This window comes from Cherax quadricarinatus, chromosome 71 (genome assembly GCF_038502225.1).
Source record: "Cherax quadricarinatus isolate ZL_2023a chromosome 71, ASM3850222v1, whole genome shotgun sequence".
NCBI lineage: Eukaryota > Metazoa > Arthropoda > Malacostraca > Decapoda > Parastacidae > Cherax > Cherax quadricarinatus.
This window is the reverse complement of record NC_091362.1, coordinates 6619582-6636916: the sequence shown is the minus strand read 5'-3', so window position 1 is coordinate 6636916 and position 17335 is coordinate 6619582. Positions and strand designations below refer to the sequence as shown.

Sequence of the window (17335 nt, the reverse complement as noted above, 5' to 3'; positions counted from 1 at the left end):
GTGTGGAGGCAAGTATGGTACCATGGTATACTCTGGTGTGGAGGCAAGTATGGTACCATGGTACACTCTGGTGTGGAGGTAAGTATGGTACTATGGTATACTTTGGTGTGGAGGCAAGTATGGTACCATTGTACACTGGTGTGGAGGCAAGTATGGTACCATGGTACACTCTGGTGTGGAGGCAAGTATGGTACCATGGTTCACTCTGGTTTGGAGGCAAGTATGGTACCTTGGTACACTCTGGTGTGGAGGTAAGTATGGTACCATGGTGCTCTCTGGTTTGGAGGCAAGTATGGTACCATGGTGCACTCTGGTTTGGAGGCAAGTATGGTACCATGGCACATTCTTATGTGGATCCACGGTAAGTATGATACGATGGTACACTCTGGTGTGGACGTAAGAATGGTGCCATTTTACTCTGTAGTGTGGATGTAAGCATGGTGCCATAGTACACTCAGTTTTGGAGGCAAGTATGGTGCCATTGTATATTCTAGTGTGGAGGCAAGTACGGTGTCATGGTACACTATAGTGTGGACGCAAGTATGGTGCTATGGTACATTATAGTGTGGAGGACTCAATCATGGTGCCATGGCATACCCAAGTGTGGAGGATAGTCATAGTACCATGACATACCCAGGTGTGGAGAAGAGTATTATGGTGCCATGATGCACTCTAGTGCCGAGGACTATCATGGTGCCATAGCATACCTGGGCATGGTTAAACATAAGCATGGTACCATGATACTCTCTGGTTTAGAAGATTAGTATGGTGCCATGGCATACCCAGGTATGGTGGACAGTCATTGTGCCACAACATATCAAGGTATGGTAAAACACAAGCACTTGGTGCCCCGGGTATCTAGTGTTGCCAGTCCCCAGCCTGAGCATCAGTCCCCCGACTCGTTGTTAGCCAGGGTCTTGCCCGTCCCTGCCACCCCTTTTGTTGAGGTCTTTCCCTGGAGGAACGTGTCGCATTGTGTGGTGGGTCTGTGGCTGAGGTACCTCGCTAGTGTAGCTGCTCACAGACCCTTGTCACACCCCAACCCGTTACAACCACTTCCCACGGAAGGTTTTTAGCTGTTCCCGAGACCAAAGCAGTTTTCTGAGGGTGCTAGTGAAGGCTGTGAGAGAACCAGGGTGAAAACACCCTGTCTTTTTCATTTTTTTTTGTTGGTATTTTGGAATTCTGTGCACTCTATTTTTATATATGATATGTAATCAACGGGTGGAGTTTAACCCCATGAGAAATGAGCTATGAGTTCAAATCCCTCATTCATTGGTAATCGTGTTATTGTGATTTTCGTTTGTCGTGAGTTATGTAATCTGGCCTGGTGATTTACCAGGGGCGGGGGCGTTGACCCCCCTTGAATACCCTACAGGTAGACATGTCCAAGATACGTAAATGTAATTACAATATAACGTGTTCGTGGTAACTATTAACTTACGCTTTAGCAGCGTAAGTAATGTAATTCTTAGATAGTCGACTACTACCTTCATATTGGTGAATAGTTCTCGGTCCAAGGGTCTGGAGTTATCTGTACCTGAATAAACTTGCATAATCTTGTAGCCAAACACAATGGCCTGTCATTGCACAAGTTCTGATCGTCTCCTCAGGGGCCCATTACTGACTCTGGGAGATGGGCTGTGGGTCAGCCTGTCTCCCAGTCTCTCTAACGTAGCCTCACAGATAAACAAACTCTGCTACCACTAGCAGGTCACAATAACCAGGTGCACCTTCTGAGTGAGACCTAGCACGTGACCACGTGCACCTACTGAGTGAGACCTAGCACGTGACCACGTGCACCTACTGAGTGAGACCTAGCACGTGACCACACGGACGCACCATTTTTTTGGGGCAAGGATATAACTGAAGTTTTTTCTGTCCCTCTCTCTCACTCCCTTCGCGTGGCGGGTATAAAAGGAGTGAAGTCCGATACTCCTTTTTTATATCGTTTTTTCCCCTGCCTTGTGCGTGAGTTTGTGGTCTCTTATGGTGTGTGTCCAAGTCAATGGCCACTTTGGAGTGTAATGGAGGATGTAATGTGAGGATGGCTTAATTGTACTTCCCTTTGCTGCCAACTCTTTCCACCGCCGTTTACAAGTTACTTTTTTAAGTTATTAAAGGAGATTCTGGGAGTTTTTATTATTATTGTGTTGCGTGAGTTAGCGGAGCGTGAGAGTGAGTTATTCAGCTCCATTAATTCCTCATGAGTACGTAGTTAGTTTATTATGGAGTGTTGTGAGTTGCCTGGACTACGAGGTAGGACGCCAGGTTTGATAACTGCTGCTCACCTATTAAGACGTGTGATTATCCATTTGTGTTAGGTGGATGGGCTCTAGCGCTTGGTCCTGCTTGTTGCCCTTCGGCTAACTGAAGGGAAAGAGCAGTGATATGTATTGTCCAAGCTCCCTTCGTTCCCTTTTGTGGAGTCCACTTACACTCTACCGTTATTAAGTCCACTTACACGTCGGTTTACGTGAGGCCAACAGTAACAGCCTGGTTGATCAGGCCCTGATCCACCATGAGGCCTGGTCACAGGCCGAGCCACGGGGGCGCTGACCCCCAATACCCTCTCCAGGTATACACTCTGCAGTTATGAAGTCCACTTACACTGCAGAGTTCACTTACACTCAGAAATTTTTCACTCGGCTGCACTTGTTTTCTCACCATCTTGTGTTAAAGACGAGTGTTGCTTGACATCCCGTGGTTCGTCACAGTGGATGGTTTCCAGGCATGATGTGTTGCCCCCGGGTCTTCCAGCCATGATGTGTTGCCCCCGGGTCTTCCAGCCATGATGTGTTACCCCCGGGTCTTCCAGCCATGATGTGTTGCCCCCGGGTCTTCCAGCCATGATGTGTTACCCCCGGGTCTTCCAGCCATGATGTGTTACCCCCGGGTCTTCCAGCCATGATGTGTTACCCCCGGGTCTTCCAGCCATGATGTGTTGCCCCCGGGTCTTCCAGCCATGATGTGTTACCCCCGGGTCTTCCAGCCATGATGTGTTGCCCCCGGGTCTTCCAGCCATGATGTGTTACCCCCGGGTCTTCCAGCCATGATGTGTTGCCCCCGGGTCTTCCAGCCATGATGTGTTACCCCCGGGTCTTCCAGCCATGATGTGTTACCCCCGGGTCTTCCAGCCATGATGTGTTGCCCCCGGGTCTTCCAGCCATGATGTGTTACCCCCGGGTCTTCCAGCCATGATGTGTTACCCCCGGGTCTTCCAGCCATGATGTGTTGCCCCCGGGTCTTCCAGCCATGATGTGTTGCTCCCGGGTCTTCCAGCCATGATGTGTTACCCCCGGGTCTTCCAGCCATGATGTGTTGCCCCCGGGTCTTCCAGCCATGATGTGTTGCCCCCGGGTCTTCCAGCCATGATGTGTTGCTCCCGGGTCTTCCAGCCATGATGTGTTGCTCCCGGGTCTTCCAGCCATGATGTGTTACCCCCGGGTCTTCCAGCCATGATGTGTTGCCCCCGGGTCTTCCAGCCATGATGTGTTGCTCCCGGGTCTTCCAGCCATGATGTGTTACCCCCGGGTCTTCCAGCCATGATGTGTTGCCCCCGGGTCTTCCAGCCATGATGTGTTGCCCCCGGGTCTTCCAGCCATGATGTGTTACCCCCGGGTCTTCCAGCCATGATGTGTTGCCCCCGGGTCTTCCAGCCATGATGTGTTGCCCCCGGGTCTTCCAGCCATGATGTGTTGCCCCCGGGTCTTCCAGCCATGATGTGTTACCCCCGGGTCTTCCAGCCATGATGTGTTACCCCCGGGTCTTCCAGCCATGATGTGTTACCCCCGGGTCTTCCAGCCATGATGTGTTACCCCCGGGTCTTCCAGCCATGATGTGTTGCCCCCGGGTCTTCCAGCCATGATGTGTTACCCCCGGGTCTTCCAGCCATGATGTGTTACCCCCGGGTCTTCCAGCCATGATGTGTTACCCCCGGGTCTTCCAGCCATGATGTGTTACCCCCGGGTCTTCCAGCCATGATGTGTTGCCCCCGGGTCTTCCAGCCATGATGTGTTGCCCCCGGGTCTTCCAGCCATGATGTGTTACCCCCGGGTCTTCCAGCCATGATGTGTTACCCCCGGGTCTTCCAGCCATGATGTGTTACCCCCGGGTCTTCCAGCCATGATGTGTTGCCCCCGGGTCTTCCAGCCATGATGTGTTACCCCCGGGTCTTCCAGCCATGATGTGTTGCCCCCGGGTCTTCCAGCCATGATGTGTTACCCCCGGGTCTTCCAGCCATGATGTGTTGCCCCCGGGTCTTCCAGCCATGATGTGTTACCCCCGGGTCTTCCAGCCATGATGTGTTGCCCCCGGGTCTTCCAGCCATGATGTGTTACCCCCGGGTCTTCCAGCCATGATGTGTTACCCCCGGGTCTTCCAGCCATGATGTGTTGCCCCCGGGTCTTCCAGCCATGATGTGTTACCCCCGGGTCTTCCAGCCATGATGTGTTGCCCCCGGGTCTTCCAGCCATGATGTGTTACCCCCGGGTCTTCCAGCCATGATGTATTACCCCCGGGTCTTCCAGCCATGATGTGTTACCCCCGGGTCTTCCAGCCATGATGTGTTACCCCCGGGTCTTCCAGCCATGATGTGTTACCCCCGGGTCTTCCAGCCATGATGTGTTACCCCCGGGTCTTCCAGCCATGATGTGTTACCCCCGGGTCTTCCAGCCATGATGTGTTACCCCCGGGTCTTCCAGCCATGATGTGTTGCTCCCGGGTCTTCCAGCCATGATGTGTTGCCCCCGGGTCTTCCAGCCATGATGTGTTACCCCCGGGTCTTCCAGCCATGATGTGTTACCCCCGGGTCTTCCAGCCATGATGTGTTACCCCCGGGTCTTCCAGCCATGATGTGTTACCCCCGGGTCTTCCAGCCATGATGTGTTACCCCCGGGTCTTCCAGCCATGATGTGTTGCTCCCGGGTCTTCCAGCCATGATGTGTTACCCCCGGGTCTTCCAGCCATGATGTGTTACCCCCGGGTCTTCCAGCCATGATGTGTTACCCCCGGGTCTTCCAGCCATGATGTGTTACCCCCGGGTCTTCCAGCCATGATGTGTTACCCCCGGGTCTTCCAGCCATGATGTGTTACCCCCGGGTCTTCCAGCCATGATGTGTTACCCCCGGGTCTTCCAGCCATGATGTGTTACCCCCGGGTCTTCCAGCCATGATGTGTTACCCCCGGGTCTTCCAGCCATGATGTGTTACCCCCGGGTCTTCCAGCCATGATGTGTTACCCCCGGGTCTTCCAGCCATGATGTGTTACCCCCGGGTCTTCCAGCCATGATGTGTTACCCCCGGGTCTTCCAGCCATGATGTGTTGCTCCCGGGTCTTCCAGCCATGATGTGTTGCCCCCGGGTCTTCCAGCCATGATGTGTTACCCCCGGGTCTTCCAGCCATGATGTGTTACCCCCGGGTCTTCCAGCCATGATGTGTTACCCCCGGGTCTTCCAGCCATGATGTGTTACCCCCGGGTCTTCCAGCCATGATGTGTTACCCCCGGGTCTTCCAGCCATGATGTGTTGCTCCCGGGTCTTCCAGCCATGATGTGTTGCCCCCGGGTCTTCCAGCCATGATGTGTTACCCCCGGGTCTTCCAGCCATGATGTGTTGCCCCCGGGTCTTCCAGCCATGATGTGTTACCCCCGGGTCTTCCAGCCATGATGTGTTGCCCCCGGGTCTTCCAGCCATGATGTGTTACCCCCGGGTCTTCCAGCCATGATGTGTTACCCCCGGGTCTTCCAGCCATGATGTGTTGCCCCCGGGTCTTCCAGCCATGATGTGTTACCCCCGGGTCTTCCAGCCATGATGTGTTGCCCCCGGGTCTTCCAGCCATGATGTGTTACCCCCGGGTCTTCCAGCCATGATGTATTACCCCCGGGTCTTCCAGCCATGATGTGTTACCCCCGGGTCTTCCAGCCATGATGTGTTACCCCCGGGTCTTCCAGCCATGATGTGTTACCCCCGGGTCTTCCAGCCATGATGTGTTACCCCCGGGTCTTCCAGCCATGATGTGTTACCCCCGGGTCTTCCAGCCATGATGTGTTACCCCCGGGTCTTCCAGCCATGATGTGTTGCTCCCGGGTCTTCCAGCCATGATGTGTTGCCCCCGGGTCTTCCAGCCATGATGTGTTACCCCCGGGTCTTCCAGCCATGATGTGTTACCCCCGGGTCTTCCAGCCATGATGTGTTACCCCCGGGTCTTCCAGCCATGATGTGTTACCCCCGGGTCTTCCAGCCATGATGTGTTACCCCCGGGTCTTCCAGCCATGATGTGTTGCTCCCGGGTCTTCCAGCCATGATGTGTTACCCCCGGGTCTTCCAGCCATGATGTGTTACCCCCGGGTCTTCCAGCCATGATGTGTTACCCCCGGGTCTTCCAGCCATGATGTGTTACCCCCGGGTCTTCCAGCCATGATGTGTTACCCCCGGGTCTTCCAGCCATGATGTGTTACCCCCGGGTCTTCCAGCCATGATGTGTTACCCCCGGGTCTTCCAGCCATGATGTGTTACCCCCGGGTCTTCCAGCCATGATGTGTTACCCCCGGGTCTTCCAGCCATGATGTGTTACCCCCGGGTCTTCCAGCCATGATGTGTTACCCCCGGGTCTTCCAGCCATGATGTGTTACCCCCGGGTCTTCCAGCCATGATGTGTTACCCCCGGGTCTTCCAGCCATGATGTGTTGCTCCCGGGTCTTCCAGCCATGATGTGTTGCCCCCGGGTCTTCCAGCCATGATGTGTTACCCCCGGGTCTTCCAGCCATGATGTGTTACCCCCGGGTCTTCCAGCCATGATGTGTTACCCCCGGGTCTTCCAGCCATGATGTGTTACCCCCGGGTCTTCCAGCCATGATGTGTTACCCCCGGGTCTTCCAGCCATGATGTGTTGCTCCCGGGTCTTCCAGCCATGATGTGTTGCCCCCGGGTCTTCCAGCCATGATGTGTTACCCCCGGGTCTTCCAGCCATGATGTGTTACCCCCGGGTCTTCCAGCCATGATGTGTTACCCCCGGGTCTTCCAGCCATGATGTGTTACCCCCGGGTCTTCCAGCCATGATGTGTTACCCCCGGGTCTTCCAGCCATGATGTGTTACCCCCGGGTCTTCCAGCCATGATGTGTTGCTCCCGGGTCTTCCAGCCATGATGTGTTGCCCCCGGGTCTTCCAGCCATGATGTGTTACCCCCGGGTCTTCCAGCCATGATGTGTTACCCCCGGGTCTTCCAGCCATGATGTGTTACCCCCGGGTCTTCCAGCCATGATGTGTTACCCCCGGGTCTTCCAGCCATGATGTGTTACCCCCGGGTCTTCCAGCCATGATGTGTTGCTCCCGGGTCTTCCAGCCATGATGTGTTACCCCCGGGTCTTCCAGCCATGATGTGTTACCCCCGGGTCTTCCAGCCATGATGTGTTACCCCCGGGTCTTCCAGCCATGATGTGTTGCTCCCGGGTCTTCCAGCCATGATGTGTTGCCCCCGGGTCTTCCAGCCATGATGTGTTACCCCCGGGTCTTCCAGACTCTCACTCTCATCAATCTTCCTATCACATTCTACTTTCTTCCAGTAGTATGACACTTCACCCACATTAATGACTTACTGATGATCATTGTCCTGGTGACTTCCACGGTTTCTTAACTCCCTTAAATATTCCCTTTAAAACTGGCGGTGATACATCAATTTCTGATAACATTTTAGGTTTTAAATTCCACAAGTAGTCACCTCCCTTTCACTTCCTCAGTAGTTCCTTCAACACTTGTCAGCACCAAGTGGTTCACTTCCTCAGTAGTTCCCTCAACACTTGTCAGCACCAAGTGGTTCACTTCCTCAGTAGTTCCCTCAACACTTGACAGCACCAAGTGGTTCACTTCCTCAGTAGTTCCTTCAACACTTGTCAGCACCAAGTGGTTCACTTCCTCAGTAGTTCCCTCAACACTTGACAGCACCAAGTGGTTCACTTCCTCAGTAGTTCCCTCAACACTTGTCAGCACCAAGTGGTTCACTTCCTCAGTAGTTCCCTCAACACTTGACAGCACCAAGTGGTTCACTTCCTCAGTAGTTCCTTCAACACTTGTCAGCACCAAGTGGTTCACTTCCTCAGTAGTTCCCTCAACACTTGACAGCACCAAGTGGTTCACTTCCTCAGTAGTTCCCTCAACACTTGACAGCACCAAGTGGTTCACTTCCTCAGTAGTTCCTTCAACACTTGACAGCACCAAGTGGCTCACTTCCTCAGTAGTTCCTTCAACACTTGTCAGCACCAAGTGGTTCACTTCCTCAGTAGTTCCTTCAACACTTGACAGCACCAAGTGGTTCACTTCCTCAGTAGTTCCTTCAACACTTGACAGCACCAAGTGGTTCACTTCCTCAGTAGTTCCCTCAACACTTGACAGCACCAAGTGGTTCACTTCCTCAGTAGTTCCTTCAACACTTGTCAGCACCAAGTGGTTCACTTCCTCAGTAGTTCCTTCAACACTTGACAGCACCAAGTGGTTCACTTCCTTAGTAGTTCCTTCAACACTGGACAGCACCAAGTGGTTCACTTCCTCAGTAGTTCCTTCAACACTTGACAGCACCAAGTGGTTCACTTCCTCAGTAGTTCCTTCAACACTTGACAGCACCAAGTGGTTCACTTCCTCAGTAGTTCCTTCAACACTTGACAGCACGAAGTGGTTCATTTCCTAAGTAGTTCATTCAACACTTGACAGCACCAAGTGGTTCACTTCCTCAGTAGTTCCTTCAACACTTGACAGCACCAAGTGGTTCACTTCCTCAGTAGTTCATTCAACACTTGACAGCACCAAGTGGTTCACTTCCTCAGTAGTTCCTTCAACACTTGACAGCACGAAGTGGTTCACTTCCTAAGTAGTTCATTCAACACTTGACAGCACCAAGTGGTTCACTTCCTCAGTAGTTCCTTCAACACTTGACAGCACCAAGTGGTTCACTTCCTTAGTATTTCCTTCAACACTTGACAGCACCAAGTGGTTCACTTCCTCAGTAGTTCCTTCAACACTTGACAGCACCAAGTGGTTCACTTCCTCAGTAGTTCCTTCAACACTTGACAGCACCAAGTGGTTCACTTCCTCAGTAGTTCCTTCAACACTTGGCAGCACCAAGTTGTTCACTTCCTCAGTAGTTCCTTCAACACTTGACAGCACCAAGTGGTTCACTTCCTCAGTAGTTCCTTCAACACTTGACAGCACCAAGTGGTTCACTTCCTCAGTAGTTCCTTCAACACTTGGCAGCACCAAGTGGTTCACTTCCTCAGTAGTTCCTTCAACACTTGGCAGCACCAAGTGGTTCACTTCCTCAGTAGTTCCTTCAACACTTGGCAGCACCAAGTGGTTCACTTCCTCAGTAGTTCCTTCAACACTTGACAGCACCAAGTGGTTCACTTCCTCAGTAGTTCCTTCAACACTTGACAGCACCAAGTGGTTCACTTCCTCAGTAGTTCCTTCAACACTTGGCAGCACCAAGTGGCTCACTTCCTCAGTAGTTCCTTCAACACTTGACAGCACCAAGTGGTTCACTTCCTCAGTAGTTCCCTCAACACTTGGCAGCACCAAGTGGTTCACTTCCTCAGTAGTTCCTTCAACACTTGACAGCACCAAGTGGTTCACTTCCTCAGTAGTTCCTTCAACACTTGACAGCACCAAGTGGTTCACTTCCTCAGTAGTTCCTTCAACACTTGGCAGCACCAAGTGGCTCACTTCCTCAGTAGTTCCTTCAACACTTGACAGCACCAAGTGGTTCACTTCCTCAGTAGTTCCCTCAACACTTGGCAGCACCAAGTGGTTCACTTCCTCAGTAGTTCCTTCAACACTTGACAGCACCAAGTGGTTCACTTCCTCAGTAGTTCCTTCAACACTTGACAGCACCAAGTGGTTCACTTCCTCAGTAGTTCCTTCAACACTTGGCAGCACCAAGTGGCTCACTTCCTCAGTAGTTCCTTCAACACTTGACAGCACCAAGTGGTTCACTTCCTCAGTAGTTCCCTCAACACTTGGCAGCACCAAGTGGTTCACTTTACCTTGTATCTCTGCCACTGGTCTGATTTATTTATAAACACATTACGGAGTCTCTGCTGAGCTCACTGGCTTTCCTTTTCTGTGAGTATTGTTTAATTTTCAGTGTGATTCTTTTCTTGTTTTTACTGTGTTATCGCTTGATTCTCTATTCTACCTTCTTCGTAGCTGCCATCTCTACTTACGTACAGTTCTGGACATCTAATAGACGAAACGTTTCGCCACGAGTGACTTGTTCATTAGGACTGAAGACGTCACTCGTAGAAACGTTTCCTTTAATAGATGTCCAGACCTGTACATAAGTATCTTTTTTTCCACTAGGCTTCTCGGTGACCTGCTAGGCTTCACGGTGACCTGCTAGGCTTCTCGGTGATCTGCTAGGCTTCACGGTGACCTGCTAGGCTTCTCGGTGACCTGCTAGGCTTCACGGTGACCTGCTAGGCTTCTCGGTGATCTGCTAGGCTTCTCGGTGACCTGCTAGGCTTCACGGTGACCTGCTAGGCTTCTCGGTGACCTGCTAGGCTTCACGGTGACCTGCTAGGCTTCTCGGTGATCTGCTAGGCTTCACGGTGACGTGCTAGGCTTCTCGGTGATCTGCTAGGCTTCTCGGTGATCTGCTAGGCTTCACGGTGACCTGCTAGGTTTCTCGGTGACCTGCTAGGCTTCTCGGTGACCTGCTAGGCTTCTCGGTGGCCTTCTAGGCTTCTCGGTGACCTGCTAGGTTTCTCAGTGACCTGCTAGGCTTCTCCGTGACCTGCTAGGCTTCTCGGTGACCTGCTAGGCTTCACGGTGACCTGCTAGGGTTCTCGGTGACCTGCTAGGCTTCACGGTGACCTGCTAGGCTTCTCGGTGATCTGCTAGGCTTCTCGGTGATCTGCTAGGCTTCTCGGTGATCTGCTAGGCTTCACGGTGGCCTACTAGGTTTCTCGGTGACCTGCTAGGCTTCTCGGTGACCTGCTAGGCTTCTCGGTGACCTGCTAGGCTTCTCGGTGACCTGCTAGGCTTCACGGTGATCTGCTAGGCTTCTCGGTGATCTGCTAGGCTTCACGGTGATCTGCTAGGCTTCACGATGAGCTGTTAGGCTTCACGATGACCTGCCAGTTTTCACGATGACCTGCTAACTTTCACGATGACCTGCTAGGTTTCACGATGACCTGCTAGGTTTCACGATGACCTGTCAGGTTTCACGATGACCTGCTAGGTTTCACGATGACCTGCTAGGCTTCACGATGACCTGTTAGGTTTCACGATGATCTGCTAGGCTTCACGATGACCTGTCAGGTTTCACGATGACCTGCTAGGCTTCACGATGACCTGCTAGGCTTCACGATGACCTGCTAGGCTTCACGATGACCTGCTAGGCTTCACGATGACCTGCTAGGCTTCACTATGACCTGCTAGGCCTCACGGTGACCTGCTAGGCCTCACGGTGACCTGCTAGGCTTCACGGTGACCTGCTAGGCTTCACTATGACCTGCTGTGCTTCAGCACTTATCATTACTGATAATGTCTCTGACGTGCTGCCTCGTGTTTGTCTCTCAGATTATCCTCCCTCCTCCCCCCTCCATGACTTCGTCCCCCCATCACTCTCTCCCTCCTTCACTCCCTCCCTCCATCCTACTCTCATCCCTCCCTTTCATTCCTTTCTCTTCCAGCTCACTACCTCATCTTGTTCTTGTTCTTGCTTAAAAAACTCGTTGACAGGATTCGTAGGCTCCACAGAGGCTCCTGGTCTTCACTCAGCCGCGGGTCCAGCCTCGAGGATCACCGTCTTCATCATGAACTGGACACGGGGTCATCCCACACTCACTAAAAACAATGGTTATAGCCCCACTCCACGAAGGTGACAGTAAAGCAATAGCAAAGAATTACGGGTACTAACGTTCCATACCATAAGAATCTTTGAAAGGGTTCTAGGAATCAAGATTGCCACCCATTTGATACCCAACAACTGCACAACCCAGGACACCCTGGGTTTAGAGCAGGTCGCTCTGCTTCTGCCGGGTTCGATTCCCGGCAAGGGTAGAAACATTGGGCGTGTTTCCTTTCACCGGTTCACAAATCAGTAAAATGGGTACCTGGGTGCTAGCCGACTGGTGTGGGTCGCATCCTGGGACAAAATTGACCTAATTTGCCCGAAATGCTCTCCATAACAAGCGGCTTTCTGTATAGTAGTATGTCACTGATACCAAGTACATGTACTTTTAGAAATAAAGATGTTATTATTATTATTATTATTATTATTATTATTATTATTATTATTATTATTATTATTATTAGCATTATTAACATTATTATTATTAACTACTGAACCACTGTAACATGGTCTTGGATGCTCTGAAGGACAAACAAAACGCAGATGTAGTACACACAAACTTTGCAAAAGCTGTTGACCAATGCGATCATGGTGTAATAGCGCATAAAATGTGTATTACAGGAATTACAGGAAAGTGGATGGATAGATCTTCAACTTTCTAAACAATCGACCACAAAGAGTAATGGTAAAGATATTATTATTATTATTATAATCAAGGGGGAAGCGCTAAACCCGGAGGATTATACAGCGCCTGGGGGGGGGGGGGGATGTGGAAGGCATTCAGGCTTAATTCGGGGAACTGGAGCTCAGATCCAATTCCCTAAATCAAGAGCCCCTCACCAACATCAAGGAACCTTCCTTGAGGGGAATGGTAAAGATAGTTAAGTCGGAAGCTTCCACAGTGTAAAGCTCTGTTCCACATGGCACAGTACTCGCCCCCTGTTCCTCATCCTCATATCAGACACAGACAGAGATTTAAACCACAGCACTGTGTCTTCTTTTGCAGACGATATTAGACTCTGCATGAGAGTGTCATCCACTGAGGACACAGTAAATCTCCAAGATGATATAAACCAAGTTTTCCAGTACACTACAAACTCTGATCATGCAATACAGCGGGAAAGTAATGTGAAGGACCTGGGAGTGGTAATGTCAGAGGATCTCACCTTCAAGGATCACAACAATGCCACTATCACATCTGCGAGGAGACTGATAGGATGGATAATGAGAACATTCAAGACAAGAGATGCCAAGCCAATGATGATCCTTTTCAAATCACTTGTTCTCTCTAGGCTGGAATACTGCTGTACATTAACATCTCCATTCAAGGCAGGTGAAATTGCAGATCTAAAGAATGTACAGAGATCCTTTACTTCACATATAAGTTTCGTCAAATACCTTTAACTAATGGGAACGCTTGGAAGCACTTGACTTGTACTCGCTAGAGCGCAGGCTAGAGAGATACATCATAATCTACACCTGGAAAATCTTAGAGGGACTGGTCTCAAATCTGCACACATAAATCACTCCCTACGAAAGCAAAAGACTGGGCAGACGGTGCAATATACCCCTAGTTAAAAGATGGGGCGCCACGAGTACACTAAGAGAAAACAAAATAATTGTCAGGGGCTCAAGACTGTTCAACTGCCTCCCAGCAAACATAAAGGGTATTACCAATAGACCCCCGGTTGTCTTCAAGAAGCCGCTGGACAGACACCTAAAGTCAGTAACTGGCCAGCCGGGCTGTGGCTCGTAGGTCGGTTTACGTACGGCCACTAGTAACAGCCTGGTTGATCAGGTCCTGATCCACCGCGAGGCCTGGTCACGGACCGGGCCGCGTGGATGTTGACCCCCAAAACCCCTCTTCAGGTAAGTAGGAGTTGCACTCAACCACCTTGTCCCAGCTGGTCCAAACAACCACCTCAACCCAGCTGGTCCACGTAATCACCTCAACCCAGCTGGTCCACACAACCACCTCAACTCAGTTGGCTCACGCAACCACCTCAACTCAGCTGGTCCACGTAACCACCTCAACTCAGCTGGTCCACACAACCACCTCAACTCAGTTGGCTCACGCAACCACCTCAACTCAGCTGGTCCACGTAACCACCTCAACTCAGCTGGTCCACACAACCACCTCAACTCAGTTGGCTCACGCAACCACTTCAACTCAGCTGGTCCACGTAACCACCTCAACTCATCTGGTCCACACAACCACCTCGTCCCAGCTGGTTCACACAGCTCACCTCGTCCCAGCTGGTTCACACAACTCACCTCGTCCCAGCTGGTTCACACAACTCACCTCGTCCCAGCTGGTTCACACAACTCACCTCGTCCCAGCTGGTTCACACAGCTCACCTCGTCCCAGCTGGTTCACACAACTCACCTCGTCCCAGCTGGTTCACACAACTCACCTCGTCCCAGCTGGTTCACACAACTCACCTCGTCCCAGCTGGTTCACACAACTCACTCTGCACTGGTGGCAGGAAGACGCTCACCTTGTTGCAAACTCATTTTCGTTATCTTAATTATATTTCTGGTATCTGCTGGTAGTGTGGTGAAGAGTCTTGGTCCACTGACGTTGACACAGTGTGGTGAAGCGTCTTGGATCTGAATTGTAAACTGAGTGTACTGTGTTGCACTAGACTGTGGTGGTGATCTGAGTGTACTGTGTTGCACTAGACTGTGGTGGTGATCTGAGTGTACTGTGTTGCACTAGACTGTGGTGGTGATCTGAGTGTACTGTGTTGCACTAGACTGTGGTGGTGATCTGAGTGTACTGTGTTGCACTAGACTGTGGTGGTGATCTGAGTGTACTGTGTTGCACTAGACTGTGGTGGTGATCTGAGTGTACTGTGTTGCACTAGACTGTGGTGGTGATCTGAGTGTACTGTGTTGCACTAGACTGTGGTGGTGATCTGAGTGTACTGTGTTGCACTAGACTGTGGTGGTGATCTGAGTGTACTGTGTTGCACTAGACTGTGGTGGTGATCTGAGTGTACTGTGTTGCACTAGACTGTGGTGGTGATCTGAGTGTACTGTGTTGCACTAGACTGTGGTGGTGATCTGAGTGTACTGTGTTGCACTAGACTGTGGTGGTGATCTGAGTGTACTGTGTTGCACTAGACTGTGGTGGTGATCTGAGTGTACTGTGTTGCACTAGACTGTGGTGGTGATCTGAGTGTACTGTGTTGCAGATGATATTTCTGATAAGTTGGTCATTATCTGTGATTATTAGATCTGTCGTATTTTCTAGTAATTTCAGATATTTACTGACTTACTCACATTTGTTTTCGTTTCTCAAAACACAAGTTAAAACAGATTTATGGTAAACCATAGAAAACCTCTTTAATTAAACAATTATGATAATAAAATACATACATACATACATATATATATATATATATATATATATATATATATATATATATATATATATATATATATATATATATATATATATATATATATATATATATATATATATATATATATATATATATATATATATATATATATGTTAGATTTACTTTATGAAAAATAAATGAAAAATCACTTCAGTTTAATATCTGATTAAAACGCAATTTTTGGGAAACTGATTTTTCGACTTTTTTTTAGGAAGCAATACTCGAGAAATTTAAAGTGTTTGTGTGTTGTCTTCCGGCAGACTGGAGGCAGTGAGGCGCCACCTGAGTCTCGGCTCTGTGAGTGAAGGTAAGACTCTCTCTCTTATATTATTACGTAGTGTTGATTGATCTCCTTGATGCTGTATGTAGGCTGGTGGAGGGTAAGGGTGGGAGAGAGTGAGGGGTGAGGGTGGGAGAGAGTGAGGTTTGAGGGTGGGAGAGAGTGAGGGGTGAGGATGGACTAGAGCAGTGGTTCCCAAACTGGGGGTAAATTACCCCCTGGGGGTAATTTAACCATTTTTGGGGGGTAATGGAGGGGTGACAGAAAAAAAGTTATGAATTCTGAAAATCAAGAAAACAATGCGGTACCCGGTATGAGGATTATTGTTAACTTTGTCTTAGTATATAAAGTTGTAAAGTAAACCTATTATAAGTAAGTAATAAAGTTAAACCAAATAACAATAAACATCAAAAACTAATATACAGTATTAGAAAAGAAGAAATATATAGCTAAGTGTGTGGAAACCCAAAAGTATTTTGACAAGTATGCTTCAGGACAAAAGTCACTCAGTAGCCCAGATCGACCTGTCCAGTACGCGTCACTCACTTCCTGAGGCTGCCTCTATTTCACACTGTCAGTTTATCTGTGAGCATCAGCCGAGGTAGACATAAGCTGGTATGTATGTGTACTGCCCTGTGCAGTATATAATTAGTATTTACCCACTGTTACTGTGAATTTGTAGCTATTATTAATTTTATATATAATGTATGTGTGGTTCTTACGTTTTCAATGGTTTTGCTAGGATTAGCAGAGTATGCGAGGCTGTATACGTTCACGTTTAGCCATATATATCAATAATAACAACATTTTGTGAAAGGGGTAACATGCTTCATGTGGCATGTTAAATTGGGTAACAAGCTGAAAAAGTTTGGGAACCACTGGACTAGAGTGAAGGGTGAGGGTGGGGGTGAGGGGTGAGGGTGGGAGCGTGTGAGGGGTGCGGGTGGGAGAGAGTGAGGGGTGAGGGTGGGAGAGAGTGAGGGGTAAGGGTGGGAGAGAGTGAGGGGTGAGGGTGGGAGAGAGTGAGGGGTGAGGGTGGGGAGAGTGAGGGGTGAGGGTGGGAGAGAGTGAGGGGTGAGGGTGGGAGAGAGTGAGGGATGAGGGTGGGAGAGAGTGAGGAGTGAGGGTGGGAAAGAGTGAGGGGTGAGGGTGTGAGAGAGTGAGGGGTGAGGGTGGGAAAGAGTGAGGGGTGAGGGTGGGAGAGAGTGAGGTTTGAGGGTGAGAGAGAGTGAGGGGTGAGGATGGAGAGAAGGGTGAGGGTGGGGGAGAGTGAGGGGTGAGGGTGGGAGAGAGTGAGGGGTGAGGGTGGGAGAGAGTGAGGGTGGGAGAGAGTGAGGGGTGAGGGTGGGAGAGAGTGAGGGTTGAGGGTGGGAGAGAGTGAGGGGTGAGGGTGGGAGAGAGTGAGGGGTGAGGGTGGAGGAGAGTGAAGAGTGAGGGTGGGAGAGAGTGAGGGGTGAGGGTGGGAGAGAGTGAGGGGTGAGGGTGGGGGAGAGTGAGGGGTGAGGGTGGTTGAGAGTGAGGGGTGAGGGTGGGAGAGAGTGAGGGGTGTGGGTGGGAGAGAGTGAGGGGTGAGGGTGGGAGAGAGTGAGGGGTGAGGGTGGGAAAGAGTGAGGGGTGAGGGTGGGAGAGAGTGAGGGGTGAGGGTGGGAAAGAGTGAGGGTGGGAGAGAGTGAAGGGTGAGGGTGGGGGATAGTGAAGGGTGAGGGTGGGGGATAGTGAGGGTGGAGGAGAGTGAAGGGTCAGGGTGGAGGAGAGTGAGGGGTGGCGGTGGAGAGTGAAGAGTGAGGGTGGAGGAGAGTGAGGGGTGAG

General features: G+C 50.7%; 1 protein-coding gene across 1 annotated transcript in view; it reads left to right on the top strand.

Moving 5' to 3' along the window:
* LOC128700424 (protein krueppel-like) overlaps positions 1 to 17335 on the top strand; it is a 403712-nt gene that overhangs the window by 109493 nt on the left and 276884 nt on the right. The window contains exon 2 of the mRNA XM_070099981.1: positions 15507 to 15553. The gene's annotated coding sequence lies outside the window, so the exon portion shown is untranslated. The remainder of the gene's footprint in view (positions 1 to 15506; positions 15554 to 17335) is intronic.